This window comes from Oncorhynchus kisutch, linkage group LG2 (assembly GCF_002021735.2).
Source record: "Oncorhynchus kisutch isolate 150728-3 linkage group LG2, Okis_V2, whole genome shotgun sequence".
In the NCBI taxonomy this organism is placed as follows: Eukaryota; Metazoa; Chordata; class Actinopteri; order Salmoniformes; family Salmonidae; genus Oncorhynchus; species Oncorhynchus kisutch.
Window position 1 is genome coordinate 42,757,569 of NC_034175.2, and position 13,552 is coordinate 42,771,120.

Here is a 13,552-nt window from a genome sequence, read left to right on the forward strand (position 1 = left end):
TACTCTGTCCTTCAGCACTGACCCTCCAGCACCCAGCCTCACGTCTCTACTCTGTCCTTCAGCACTGACCCTCCAGCACCCAGCCTTACGTCTCTACTCTGTCCTTCAGCACTGACCCTCCAGCACCCAGCCTTACGTCTCTACTCTGTCCTTCAGCACTGACCCTCCAGCACCCAGCCTTATGTCTCTACTCTGAATTAAACATCCAGCCCATACATCCAGCCTTTTCCCATTCTGCCTGCCTGCCTGCATGAATCCAAACGGGTCATTCCTCACATTGTCAAACTGCCATTTGGTTCTTTCCAGTGAGGAGTTTTCTGTGCTGCCACTAAGCTTCACACAAATTAGAATTTTTAATCCACCCACATCCTCGTGAGACCCAGACATCCTTGGTGAGAGGAAGCAATATGCTCTCTGCCTCAGCATGAATTATTCCAACAAAAAGTGTTATCTTCAGGCACACCCTGTCGCAGACCACCACAATACAGCTTCTTAGCCAAATACAGTCAGGGGTTTTATACAGTATATGGTGCATTGTTTTCTTTGTGGAACATATTGTAATAAAGCTCACTAGAAAACCCGAGAGGTGGGGCAAGTACTGGATTGAGCAGAGTAGCGTGATGCTGCCACCACATTCGTTTGACCGGTATGGTCAGCGTCAGAGGGTAGAACACCAAAACTCAACACAGACATAGCAAACAATGATCTTTATTAACGACACAATTTCACAAGACGGCGTGCATGAAGTGCTAGGCGACCTACCTAATTACTGCAGTCTCTGTAACCCAATCAGAAGTGCAGCAATGACCTGAAGTAGGTGTAAGACACACGTGCTGTTAAGTGTGATAACATGCTAAAAAGTGACACTACAAACACTAGTGAGGTATACAGTTAAAGAGAACTGAACATCCAAGGTTCTGCTACTACCTCACTGCAAACCGTGCCTAGCCCAATGAAACGCAATCGAACAACCATTTCAAATTCACTGCACACAGAGGCATAATAACCTACACACGGTCCAGAGACCCACACATGATAATAAAGTCTTTGACCCCCCCCCCACTTTGAGCTACGTAGACTGCACTCCCCGTTCTCTTCGGCCTACATAACCCATGCTGTATTTTTTTTTAAACATCCTGAAAACATTTAAACACCCCCCCCCCTCCCCCATGGAGTTTGGCGTTTGCACCAACCATTGGGCCAGTTGGTGTGGCTAATGGCAATACGGCAGTGGATAAGTGTCCATGGTGCACTGAATAAGTCATACCATGGATCATTTCGCTATTTGATTTGGAATTTTATGTATCCCAAAAATATTTAATTTGGCCTTTACTACTTTAGCCCATAGAAACACACATAATAAGGGGTTAAATATTATTTAACCTCTTGTTTTTGTTGGCACAAAACTACCATACTTCCATTTGTTTGTATTGTTTGTATGGGTTACCTTCAGACGAGTCCTGTGACACTTGTTCGTGAGAGTCTCCTCTTTCCATAGGGTGGTCATATTCATTTGTAGGCCAAACCGTTTAGACGTTTTCGTTTTCGTCTCATGGTCTGACAAACACCACTGTAGCTCGGCCACCTTCCAACTTCCAGATGCGGACGACCGACATAGGAAGATGCTGTGGATTGAGACGCAGCCCATGATGCAGCCCATGCTTAAACTAACGGATCTTTAACTTTCAACTGCGTGAATGACCACTGGCAGTTTCCCCCCCCCCCCCGTTGAAACCGTCTTCCTTTTTCAGTAAACTGGTGCAAAGGGCGTGGCTATTTCAGCTAACCTTTTCACAGGCCGCCTATAACAAGACGCCAGCCCCACAAACCTCTTTACTTCAGTCTGGTTCTTAGGAATGCAGTTTCTACCTTGGCTGGATCTGCCATCACCCTTTCGGCTGACATTTGGCCCAGATACTGTACTTGAGAGACAAAGAGATTGCACTTGGAGGGCTTGACCTTGAGATGAACCTGGCACAGCTTGGATAAAACTTCATGCAAATGGAGATTTTCTTGAAAGGTACAACCGAACACGATAACGTCATCCAAATGTGAATCTGCTAGGACTACGTCCATCAACCTCTGGAAGGTTCTTGGTGCGTTGCATAAACCAAAACTTCAAATGAATTTAAACAATATATTGTTTTTGGTCTGTCTTTAGGGTCCACCTCGACCTGCTTGTGGTCACTGGCCAGGTCGAGGGTGGAGAACCAGCGATCCTTGCTCAAACTGTCAAAAGCATTGTTAATTCTCAGGAGTGGGTAAGCATCTTCCTCAGTGACATCATTGAGTCTCCGACAAAAGCATAATGGGCTGCCCATGAGCTACATGACGGCAGGAGGATGCCAGGAACATCTGCTCAATGTGGTCTATGGCTTCCTATTTCAGTTGAAGGGTGATTCTGAGCGGGGGCCATCTGCCTTACTGGTATCTAACTGATCCACCGTAAGGCGAGTTCGCCCTAGATCTGTATCTACTGAACTAAAAACAGAAGTGTGTCGATGGAGCTGTTCACAAATGGAAGGAAGTTCGCCGGGTTTGAAACCTATCTTCCAAACCAAATTGTACCACAAGTGTGTTTACAGACCAGGGCGGCGTGACGCCCTCTTCATTCCACTTTTCGGAGTCTCCTGCTTCACTGTGTACCTCCACCTGAGTGAACAGTGTGCCAATTTTCATACATATGAGATGTGTAATGCCAAATATGTAAACATTATTAAAGTGACTAGTGTTCCATTTATTAAAGTGGCCAGTGATTTTAATGTCTATGTATATAAGCAGCAGCCTCTAACATGCTAGTGATTACTATTTAACAGTCTGATGGCCTTGAGACAGAAGCTGTTTTTCAGTCTCTTGTTCCCAGCGTTGATGCACCTGTACTGACCTCACCTTCTGGATGATAGTGGGGTGAATAGGCAGTGGCTCGGTTGGTTGTTGTCCCTGATGATCTTTTTGGCCTTCCTGTGGCATCGGGTGCTGTAAGTGTCCTGGAGGGCATGTAGTTTGCCCCTGGTGATGCATTGGGCAGACCGCATCACCCTCTGGAGAGCCCTATGGTTGCGGGCGGTGCAGTTACCCATACCAGGTGGCGATACAGCACAACAGGATGCTCTCAACTGTGCACCTGTAAAAGTTGGTGAGGGATTTAGGTGCAAAGCCAAATTTATTCAGCCTCCTGAGATTGAAGATAAACTGTTGTGACTTCTTCACCACACTCTGTGTGGGTGGACCATTTCAGTATGTCAGTGATGTGTACGTCGAGGAACCTGAAGGTTTCCACCTTCTCCACTACGGTCCCGTCAATGTGGATAGGGAGGTGCTCCCTCTGCTGCTTCCTGAAGTCCACGATCATCTCGTTTGTTTTGGTAACGTTGAGTGAGAGGTTATTTTTCTGGCAGCATACTCCCAGAGCCCTCACCTCCTCCCTGTAGGCTGTCTCGTCATTATTGGTAATCAAGCCTACTACTGTTGTGCCGTCTGTAAACTTGATGATTGAGTTGGCCATGCAGTCATGGGTGAACAAGGAGTACAGGAGGGGGCTGAGCACGTACCCTTGCGGGGCTCCAGTGTTGAGGATCAAGTGGAGGTGTTGTTTCCTACCTTCACCACCTGGGGGCGGCCCACCAGGAAGTCCAGGACCCAGTTGCACAGGGTCAAACTATTGTTTGCGCAGTGCTGTTCTATGTTATTCTGGTACTAACTCATTTTAGTAAAGCTCGTAGGAAGAGAGGAAGATTTTGACCCTGTAGCAGAACAGCTAGCAAGCAGTGACGACGAGGGGAGAGCTGACGAGAACTAGGCGGCAGATCAAAGACCCGTGGAGCCGGAGGTAAAGAGAATGGCTAGCATCAGGAAAAGAGATGTGTTTGAAGACATGCAATAAAACTGGGCAACTTACATTGAACGACTAGAACAGTACTTCATTGCAAACGGCATTGCTGATGACAAGAGAGTACCAGCGTTGTTGGAATTGTCAAAATGAAGCGGCTCGCAAGGAGGCACTTCTGGTGGCCAGGTCTGGATCAACAGATAGAGAATATGGCGAAGAACTGTAGCGGATGTTTGGAAACCCATCACAGGCCTGCTCCTGTCCCAATCCACCCATGGGAATGGCCCACAGAGCCATGGCAGAGAATTCCTGTGGACTACGCTGGTCCCTTTGAAAAGCACATGTTTCTGGTTATACAGTAGTTGATGCCCATTCCAAATGGCCAGAGGTGTTTTGCACTGACTCATACACCTCAGCTCAGACGATAGAGTGTCTCAGAACAACGTTTGCACGCTTCGGATTGCCGCTGCAGCTGGTAAGTAACAACGCGCAAGCTTTTGTAAGTGACGAGTTTACAAGATTCATGACAGTAAATGGAATCAAACACTCAAACTCAGCTCCGTACCACCCTGCCACCAATGGGTTGGCAGAACGCTTTGTGCAAACCCTAAAGCAAAACGAGAGGAAGGGACTTTGCAAACCAAACTGGCCAAGTTCCTGGCCTCCTACCGAAACACCACACATGCCATGACAAATGAAAGCCCAGCCGCACTGATGTTCGGGAGGCCTCTCCGCACACAGCTGGACATCATGAAGCCAAACAGGCGTAATAAAGTGCTGAACAAACAAGCCAAGATGCTCTCCGGTGGCCGGGAGCACCATCTCCAAACAGGACAGGAAGTGATGGTGCGAGATTACAGAAGAGGAGGGAAATGGACAAGAGGGACCGTACATACACAAACGGGACCCAGAACTTACCAGGTTCAAGTGAGCCCAGACATAATGTGGCGGTGTCACATTAACCAAATGCATTCTACGGAAAACAGCACACCAATCGAGAGAGAACAGGCACAGAGAGATCCTGAGTGACACACAGGGAACTGTAGAGGACGGTGGGGCAGTAAAGAGACCCCAGGCTGAAAGAAGGGAACGTGTTGATGAAGGTGCTGCTATAGCAGAAGCTATAATGGAACAAGCACACACTGAGGATGTTCAGGAGCCTCCAGACAATCCGAGGCGCTACCCAGAACGAAGACACCGCCCACCAGACAGACTGGACTTATAAACAAACAAACAGAAACGAACTGTTCAAGTTCAAATTAAAAGATGCAAAATAACTGCAACAAGTTCTGGGAAATATTTCAGTTGTGGTTTGGTACAAAATAACTCTGATTGTATAAGACAAGGAATGTTATGTTCTGGTAATTACTGATGTCCCCTTTAAGGATGGAGCACCCTTGGTCAAGCGCAGTGTTGTTCTATGTTATTCTGGTACTAACTCGTTTTAGTACATGTGAAGCTCCAGTTCAATTTATTGTATTCAGAGTCTTTCTTATTATATAAATAACTAATAAGAGCTAAGACACTACAGTGTTCTTAATGTTTTGTACACTCAGTGTATATGAATACATCTAAGAAAAAGAAGACATTTAACAATAAATGCAATATCTGAATGGGCATCAAAATCACTGAACAAGAGTAAAATGTTGTATGTGCTAAATTTAAGTCAATATCTGCTGTTTTATAAAAATGCAAAACGTTTGGAGTATCTTCATCTATTGTCCAACTGTTGCATTTATTAGAATTGTTTTTAAAACCTTTTAACAATGTCGATGACCATTGCTAGTTGTATAGCACACATATTCCCTCTTAGGTGTCATGAACTACATAATGTATTGGCCCTGATATATCAACAAACACATTATCTTTATATACTGTATGTACTGTAGCACTAAAGGCCCCAAACAGTCCTCAGACATCCACTCAGACAATCCCATAAGCCCGGTTAGTCTACCCTCTCCCATGCTTGAACGGTGGTAAACCCCTAGAAGCCAGTTCAGTGCAGCATTCAGCACTCTGTTGTGTCTGAGACAGTGGCAGAGCTGTGTCTGCAGCTCCATGGCTGGTGCATGTAGGAAAATACCTCTTGATAAAGCCTACAGTGTTGGCTACACATTTATCCAGTCATCAGGGCGGACGGACAGTGCACTTGGTCTCCAATTACCATCTCACAAACACACGCACACGCGCACACACACACACACACACACACACACACACACACACACACACACACACACACACACACACACACACACACACACACACACTGTGCCTGGTGAGGAAGCAGGTCCGCGGTCCACTGCTCATCCACGGTCCCCTGCCATTGCACTTGTCCTCTCACAACAGAAACAAAGAACTGCTGCCTCGGTGCAGTGGATAATCACATTACAGACATAGAGCATCATAACAATTTGATTTGATTTTATATTGGGGCTGTGTTATGAATACACAGGCTAATGTATTCTTCCAGTGTTAATGCTTATGTAGACACAAAAAAGAGACTTATGTACATTGGCAGTTTTAGCTCTGAATCAATATGGACAACACTTGAGGAGAGGTAAATCACATGAAATATATGTACTTGAAGCTTAATGTCCTCATCTTTGATATTCATAAGACATTATTTTTCTGTCTGTGTTTTACTGTTACCAACTGAACTTCTAATAGGCATGTTGAATATGTCCACCTTCTTAGGCAGAAAGTTGACGCTAATCAGCAGCAAAGACTTGACAGAGATTGCAACAGAAAACGTCCCAATCCAGAAAACGATCATGCAAGGCAGTTATGCACAAAATGATGAGCCTGGGAGAAAGAGAGAGTGAGAGAGAGATCTGGAATTTGAATTGAACACTCTTCCTGAACAGTCACACATGAGCTGCCTCTGTCCGTCAGCTTTTTCAAATAAGGCATCCCCAAAAGGCCGGCTTTGCCAAGCTGGGAGGGAGAGATAGAGCTGCTTTTCACACAAATCCCTGGTCTTTCTATCATCGGTGGTGCTCAACAGTCTACAGCAGCACAGGTTACATCTCAATCTGTCTCGCTGATCTGGGTAATCACAATTGGAAATCAGTTGGCACACCCGAAAAACTGACAGACAGAGCCACACTGTTTGATGCGTGGTGATGGCCGGGAATGCTTTCCCTCATAACTGATTGGCAGGGTTGGGTGAATGAAACCATAGTGGCTGCACCATGAGTGTAGAATGATGAATTGTGCTGCTGATAGATCAGACGTTTATGTGTATTGTCTGTGTACAGTATATTTCAACAGAATCCTGTATTAGAGCTATTTGAGGACAAACTGGATTTAGTGCCAAATGGAATGTTGTTGCAATTACTGAAAATGACATTGCTATTTACTTTTGGAAGTATAGATGTTTTCCTTTTTATGCATAGACAGATTAGGTGTTAGTCAGTTACTTTCTACAGTAATCCAACACCGTCTGGGACCTAAATGTGTCTGAGACAAACATAGATATGGATATGTTCCTGAAACCCGGACTCTGAACTCCCGTTTAAATCCGTCACGCTTAATCCTGCCCTCAAACGCAGCACGTCTATATGTATCAGCGTTGATATGTCAGTAAGAAGAATAAAAAAACAACTGTTTTTTGCTCAACATAAATATTTTATTTACCTCGCCGCAAGACAACAGAATGCATTAGTGGGGAACAATCTGTGTTATGTGCTATGAGCTGCAGTGTGGGGTACAAAAGATCACAGTGTATTTTTGAGATATGTTGAAGAGGGAAAGCAGACGTTCTGAGGAAACTAAGGAAGGCAATAATTTGATCCAGGGGGAGGCTTTCAATTATTTTTTTCTTCTCTCCTCTGACTGTTTAGCATTACTGATCTTCCCGGGCTTGGGATTACAGGCAGGCATCACACAAAGCTTTAAAAGTGAGGTTTGAGTTACTTGTGCTTTGCTGGTTGTTAGAGAGGTTTGGCTCTATCTACCTCCCCCTTCTCTACCTAATCCCCCAGAGAGCCTTTTGGGAAGCATAGTCAGGGGTGTATTTTGATTTGCAAACAATTTTGCAAACAAAAGAGAGGTATTTCTGTGCCCTGTAGGGCTGATTAGCAGCTAGGAATATATACTCACAGCTTTAGCTTCTCGCTCCCCTAAGAGCTTTTATACAAAACACAAGAAGTAAGCATATTTTGTGTGTGATGTCACTTACCTTCTCCTCCGTGGCAATTAGGATACAGCTGCCATGGATCTGTTGTAGTGAAATGTTTCTATCCTGTTTCAGACAGTGAGGATGGCATACCGCACAAAACTCACTGCAAATTATGTATGGAATGTGTGGGGAATTTATATGAATACAAAAAAGACCCATCTTGCAGTGGGATTTGGATTATTTTTAGGGTATACTGTTAAGACAGGGAGCATGAATAGCACTGTCATCATTACTCCTTAGTTGTCCTCGCCCCAATCTCTCTCTGGGACAGAAATGTCTGCCAGTACATCAGACAGCACATCACAGACATCTCTCTGGGGAGACGTGCCTGGATGGCCTATCTAGGAGAACTGTAGGTCAGAGGAACAGACCACCAGTGTGACAGAGAAGTGTTTCCCAAATGGCACCCTATACCCTTCATAGTGCACTACTTTTGTTCCAAAGTACTGAACTAAATAGGAAATAGGATGCCACCACTTTTTAGCCAGTATTTCTGAAAGTAGTGCTCAGGAGACAAAAGTGGTCCTGGAAAATATGTACAGATACAGTATGTGCACCACGTCATTGCTCTCTCTCTCGCTCTGCTGTGTGTGCTTCTTGCTAGTTGTCACTCAAATGGTGAGGGGCTGAAGCTCATTGGCTTAAACCCGAATTGCTAGGGGGCTGGCCCAAAAATTTGGGAAAATGGCATAGCACAACTTCTAGGAAACAGTCACTTTAAAACTAGGGATTTCGTGGATAATTTAGGTAAGACAGTAATTATGCTCATAGATTACGCATGTATGAACTACACATTGACACATTCAGCCCAAAGTGGGAGGTTTAAAAAATACCAACGTTAAAGAGCATGTCTTCAGTTGACCACAATATCAACATTTTGCAACGGTCTCCGGACTTGAAACCCATTGAAAACCTGTGGTTTCAATTGAAATGGGCAGTCTATAAGCGCAGACAAAGGATATCAAGGATCTGGAAGGATTCTGTATGGAGGAATGGTCTGTGTTCTAAAACCTTTTAGAAAAAGGCAAAGTGAGGTATTGAAAACAGAGGTGTCAATCATTTTCAAATGTTTATTACAGATAGTGCACTGTCAATCACAGTCGTATTATCGGATGATAAAAGAGTGTGATAAAATCCAAGACGCCTTGTAATTTATTGTTCCATATCTAATAGCATCTCACCTCATTCGGATGCACCCCACCGTGGTATCTTTCGTCTGCCTGCCCTGCAGTGTTCAATGAGCTCAGGAGTAACGCCAACGACAGTAAGGCTCTCTCACTTCTAGAGCCAGAATCAAAAGCAGTTCTATTGCAGCAGTGCTGTACTTTACTGTACAGATGCTGTGAGGAGTCTAGTAAAATAGCATTATGTGACAACCAGTCTGGGAGAGAGGCCAAGGCTGGACACGGACAGTGACATTTGTCTCTGAAGTGCCTGCTTTAGGCACTTAGTGACGGGCATGCTGATTCCTGACATGAGGGTCAGTTGTAGACCAGCAGATGGTGTTATCGCTGAAACCCTGGAATGACTAATTCCCTGCAGTGTGCAGGATCATCACTCACTTCACATAAACCAGAGAACGGAAAGAGGTGACATTCAGGTAACAGTAATAGCACTTGGTTATTACTCTACAGTTAGAATTGGTGACGGTACAGTCATTTCAGTTGACGTGTCTGACGGCTGGGCTATTTAATTAACACTGGCAACAATCTGCGTGATTCTCCAATGATTAAACTGTTGTATTAAAAGCACAGCGGGGAAAAGGTAGATTACATTTCTCATTGTAATTTTAGAATGTTCGGGAGAACATTAGCATTCAATAGGAAAAAATAACTATTTGTAGACAAACATTAAACAAACAAATGGGTTTGCAATTAGCTGGAATATGATGATGTTTCTCAGCCATAACATGACCATTACATAGGAAGAAATGTTGCTCAATGCACATTTACTTGCATTTATAATTTGGTCTGCATCTAACTGTAAGCCTACTGTACAACAATAAGAATAAAAAGCCAATAATACAATTCCCTGCTGAGTTCAATCGTGTACGGATTGAAACACGCTATTTGATGACTCAAAGGAGGACTTACATTACATTTAAAGAATTCATTACAAAAGGAAAGGTAATAAAAGTGCTTCTCTCAGGCAATGGAGATTGTGCCAGAAATACATCAGACAACGATATTTGATGGCTTTTGTGACTTAACTCTGTCTGAACTCTCTTAAACCCGCTCAGTAGAGGAGAACATGTTGTGCTTTCACCGAGTGTCTGTTTATATAAATATAGCTGGAAGACATGTTTCACTAGTCTCTCTTGAAAGGTACAGGATGTGTACTGTAGGCCTATTTGTCATCCCGGTGTACTGTAGATCTTGGTCCTGGATCTTTCTTGTCTCCCTTGCATGTGCCATTTTTTTTGTCACATAGTAAAAAATTGTGATGCGCATTCCAGTGAGCCGTGTCATTTGGCTCTGTTGACGTAAAAGATCCGCGTCATTTGGCTCCCAAATGGCTCTACATTCAAAATGCTTGAAAATCGACCTACTGTAGGACCATGTAAAACGTGCAAATCTCTCATGTAAAGCCCAAAATGTAGGCTCGCATTATGTCAGATGGTGATATGCACCTTCAAATACATTTTTTAGCTGGCCTTCAAAATATGTACAGTGCATTTGGAAAATATTCAGAGCCCTTGACTTTTTCCGCATGTTGTTACGTTACAGCCTTATTCTAAAATGTATTAAATAGTTTTTTCACCTCATCAAAAAATCTTTTTTCGCTTTGTCATTATGGGGTATTGTGTGTAGATTGCTGAGGAACAAAAATTATTTAATACATTTTAGAAGGCTGTAACATAACAAACTGTGGAAAAAGTCCTCACAGTTCCTCAACTGGCAGCTTCATTAAATAGTATCCGCAAAACACCAATCTCAAAGTCAACAGTGAAGAGATGACTCCGGGATGCTGGCCTTCTAGGCAGAGTTCCTCTGTCCAGTGTCTGTGTTCTTTTTATCTGAATCTTTTCTTTGAGATATGTCTTTTTCTTTGCAACTCTGCCTAGAAGGCCAGCATCCCAGAGTCGCCTGTTTTGTGGGTACTATTTAATGAAGCTGCCAGTTGAGGACTTGTGAGGCGTCTGTTTCTCAAACTAGACACTCTAATGTACTTGTCCTCTTGCTCAATTTTGCACCGGGCCTCTCACTCCTTTCTATTCTGGTTAGAGACAGTTTGCCCTGTTCTGTGAAGGGACTAGTACACAGCGTTGTATGAGATCTTCAGTTTCTTGGAATTTTCTCGCATGGAATACCCTTCATTTCTCAGAACAAGAATAGACTGACAAGTTTCAGAAGAAAGTTCTTTGTTTCTAGATATTTTGAGCCTGTAATCGAACCCACAAATGCTTATGCTCCAGATACTCAACTAGTCTAATGAAGGCCAGTTTTATTGCTTCTTTAATCAGGACAACAGTTTTCAGCTGTGCTAACATAATTGAAAAATGGTTTTCTAATGATCAATTAGCCTTTTAAAATGATAAACTTGGATTAGCTAACACAACGTACCGTTGGAACACAGGAGTGACGGTTGCTGATAATGGTCCTCTGTACGCCTATGTAGATATTCCATTTAAAAAATCTGCCTTTTCAAGATAGAATAGTCATTTACAATATTAACAATGTCTACACTGTATTTCTTATCAATTTGATGCTATTTTAATGGACAAAAAAATGTGCTTTTCTTTCGAAAACAAGGACATTTCTAAGTGACCATACACTTTTGAACAGTAGTGCAAAAATGAGCGTGGACCAGAATGACGTGCTCTCCCCACTATTTATTGTATCTGCAGTGACGATTCACCGTCTTCAGATAATTCTTTTTTTTAAAACATTTTGCAGATAATCTTTGTTTGAAGCTCAAAAAGCAGTAGCAGTATGCAAATCAAGGAGCCAAATGAACGTCTCTTTCTGCGATGCAATCCCCAACGCTCAGCAAAAAGAGCCGTTCAAGAAGAGAAAATGTCCCTTTATGAAAGATGTAAATGCATTTTGATACTGTACATTGTGTTCTCTGCAGCAGGCAGTGACAAATATATGAATTTCAACATTTTCCTTTATGGGAAACATTGTCTGTTGATTTAAGTAAAGGGCAATGAATGAGCTCACGCTGCAGTTTCTCTTGAGACCAGTTTAGATTGTTTGCTGAGTTTTCATATGTAAGATATTATGCATAGTGTGCTTGTCTGTCCTTACCGGTAGGCTAATATAAACATACTGTACGCTTACATAATCCCAGACTGTATCGTTACCTACAGTATGTATAGGGTTCTGACCTACTGTATTCTGAAGCTGTCTGTAGAGAAACAGTAACTCATAGTAGCATGTATCTGGGCCCAGAATGAAATACAGCATGGCGCTTCTCCCATGGAGCAGAGGTAGTGAAAGATACTGTCTCTGAAACAGTTAGCGCATTATTCCTTTCCTGGCACGCTTGACATCTGTTCAGTGATATGCAAAGGCTCTAAAGCCTTGTTCACACTGCGTGTCTTAATGCTCAAATCAGTTTTGTTTTTCAAATCCGTTTTGGATTATTGACTGTCCAAACAGCAAGTTACATGTGACCAAATCGTATTTGTGCGTGTTCTGACAGCAGTCATTTGCTGACATGGCTATGCTAGTTGTCATATTAATGACGGGCATGTGAGCAGTGGTGCAGGCTGATTAGTGGTGGTGCTCGTGCTTCCTATCACTCAAAAATTGTGTAGCAAGCTAACGTAACAACAATGACTGCCATGGATGTTTCCCAGTTGATTTGAATGTTCAAAATCATAGTGTAAGAACACTTTTAAAGCCTCAAAGGAAACATTTAAAACGAGTCCTTTTTGGCTATCCACACCAGTCAACTAGCTAGCTAGCCACACCAGTCAACTAGCTAGCTAGCTAGCCACACCAGTCAACTAGCTAGCCAGGTAACGTTAGCTGTTTAGCTCTCTAGCACGTTCACTAATGTGTTTGTAAACACTTAACACCTAGTTATCTACCACATGTTCTTGTCAAACTGTCAACAGAGTAGCTAGTGACCAACAAGATATGCCAAATAACAGTCTAAAAACCACACGAGGGCAAATAAATCAGATTTGACCGTTCAGACATGTCACATGGCCAGGAATCAGATTTGTATCTGTGGCTTGAAATATCCAATTCCATGTGCTTTTTTGGCTGTTCAGGATATGCAAAGAAATAGGATTTGAGTCACTTCAAACCAATGTGAACAAGGCTTTAGTGTCTGATGGAAGTCACTTCTTATCTCCAGTGAGGGGCTGGGTATGGGAATGGGTCCACCTGACAGGCTCTGCTAGTGGAGAGGCTGCTGCTGCCTCCTCTCCACCACTCTGCATGACTTACCCCTCTGTTATGGATCAGAGAACTAACTCCAAGCAGAATAAAAAGAGCCGCTATGAAAATAAGATGAGGCTCAATAAATTCCCTGAAAGTTGGCTGATTGTATTCACATTGACAGTTTCTTTCACTCACTGAGATTGA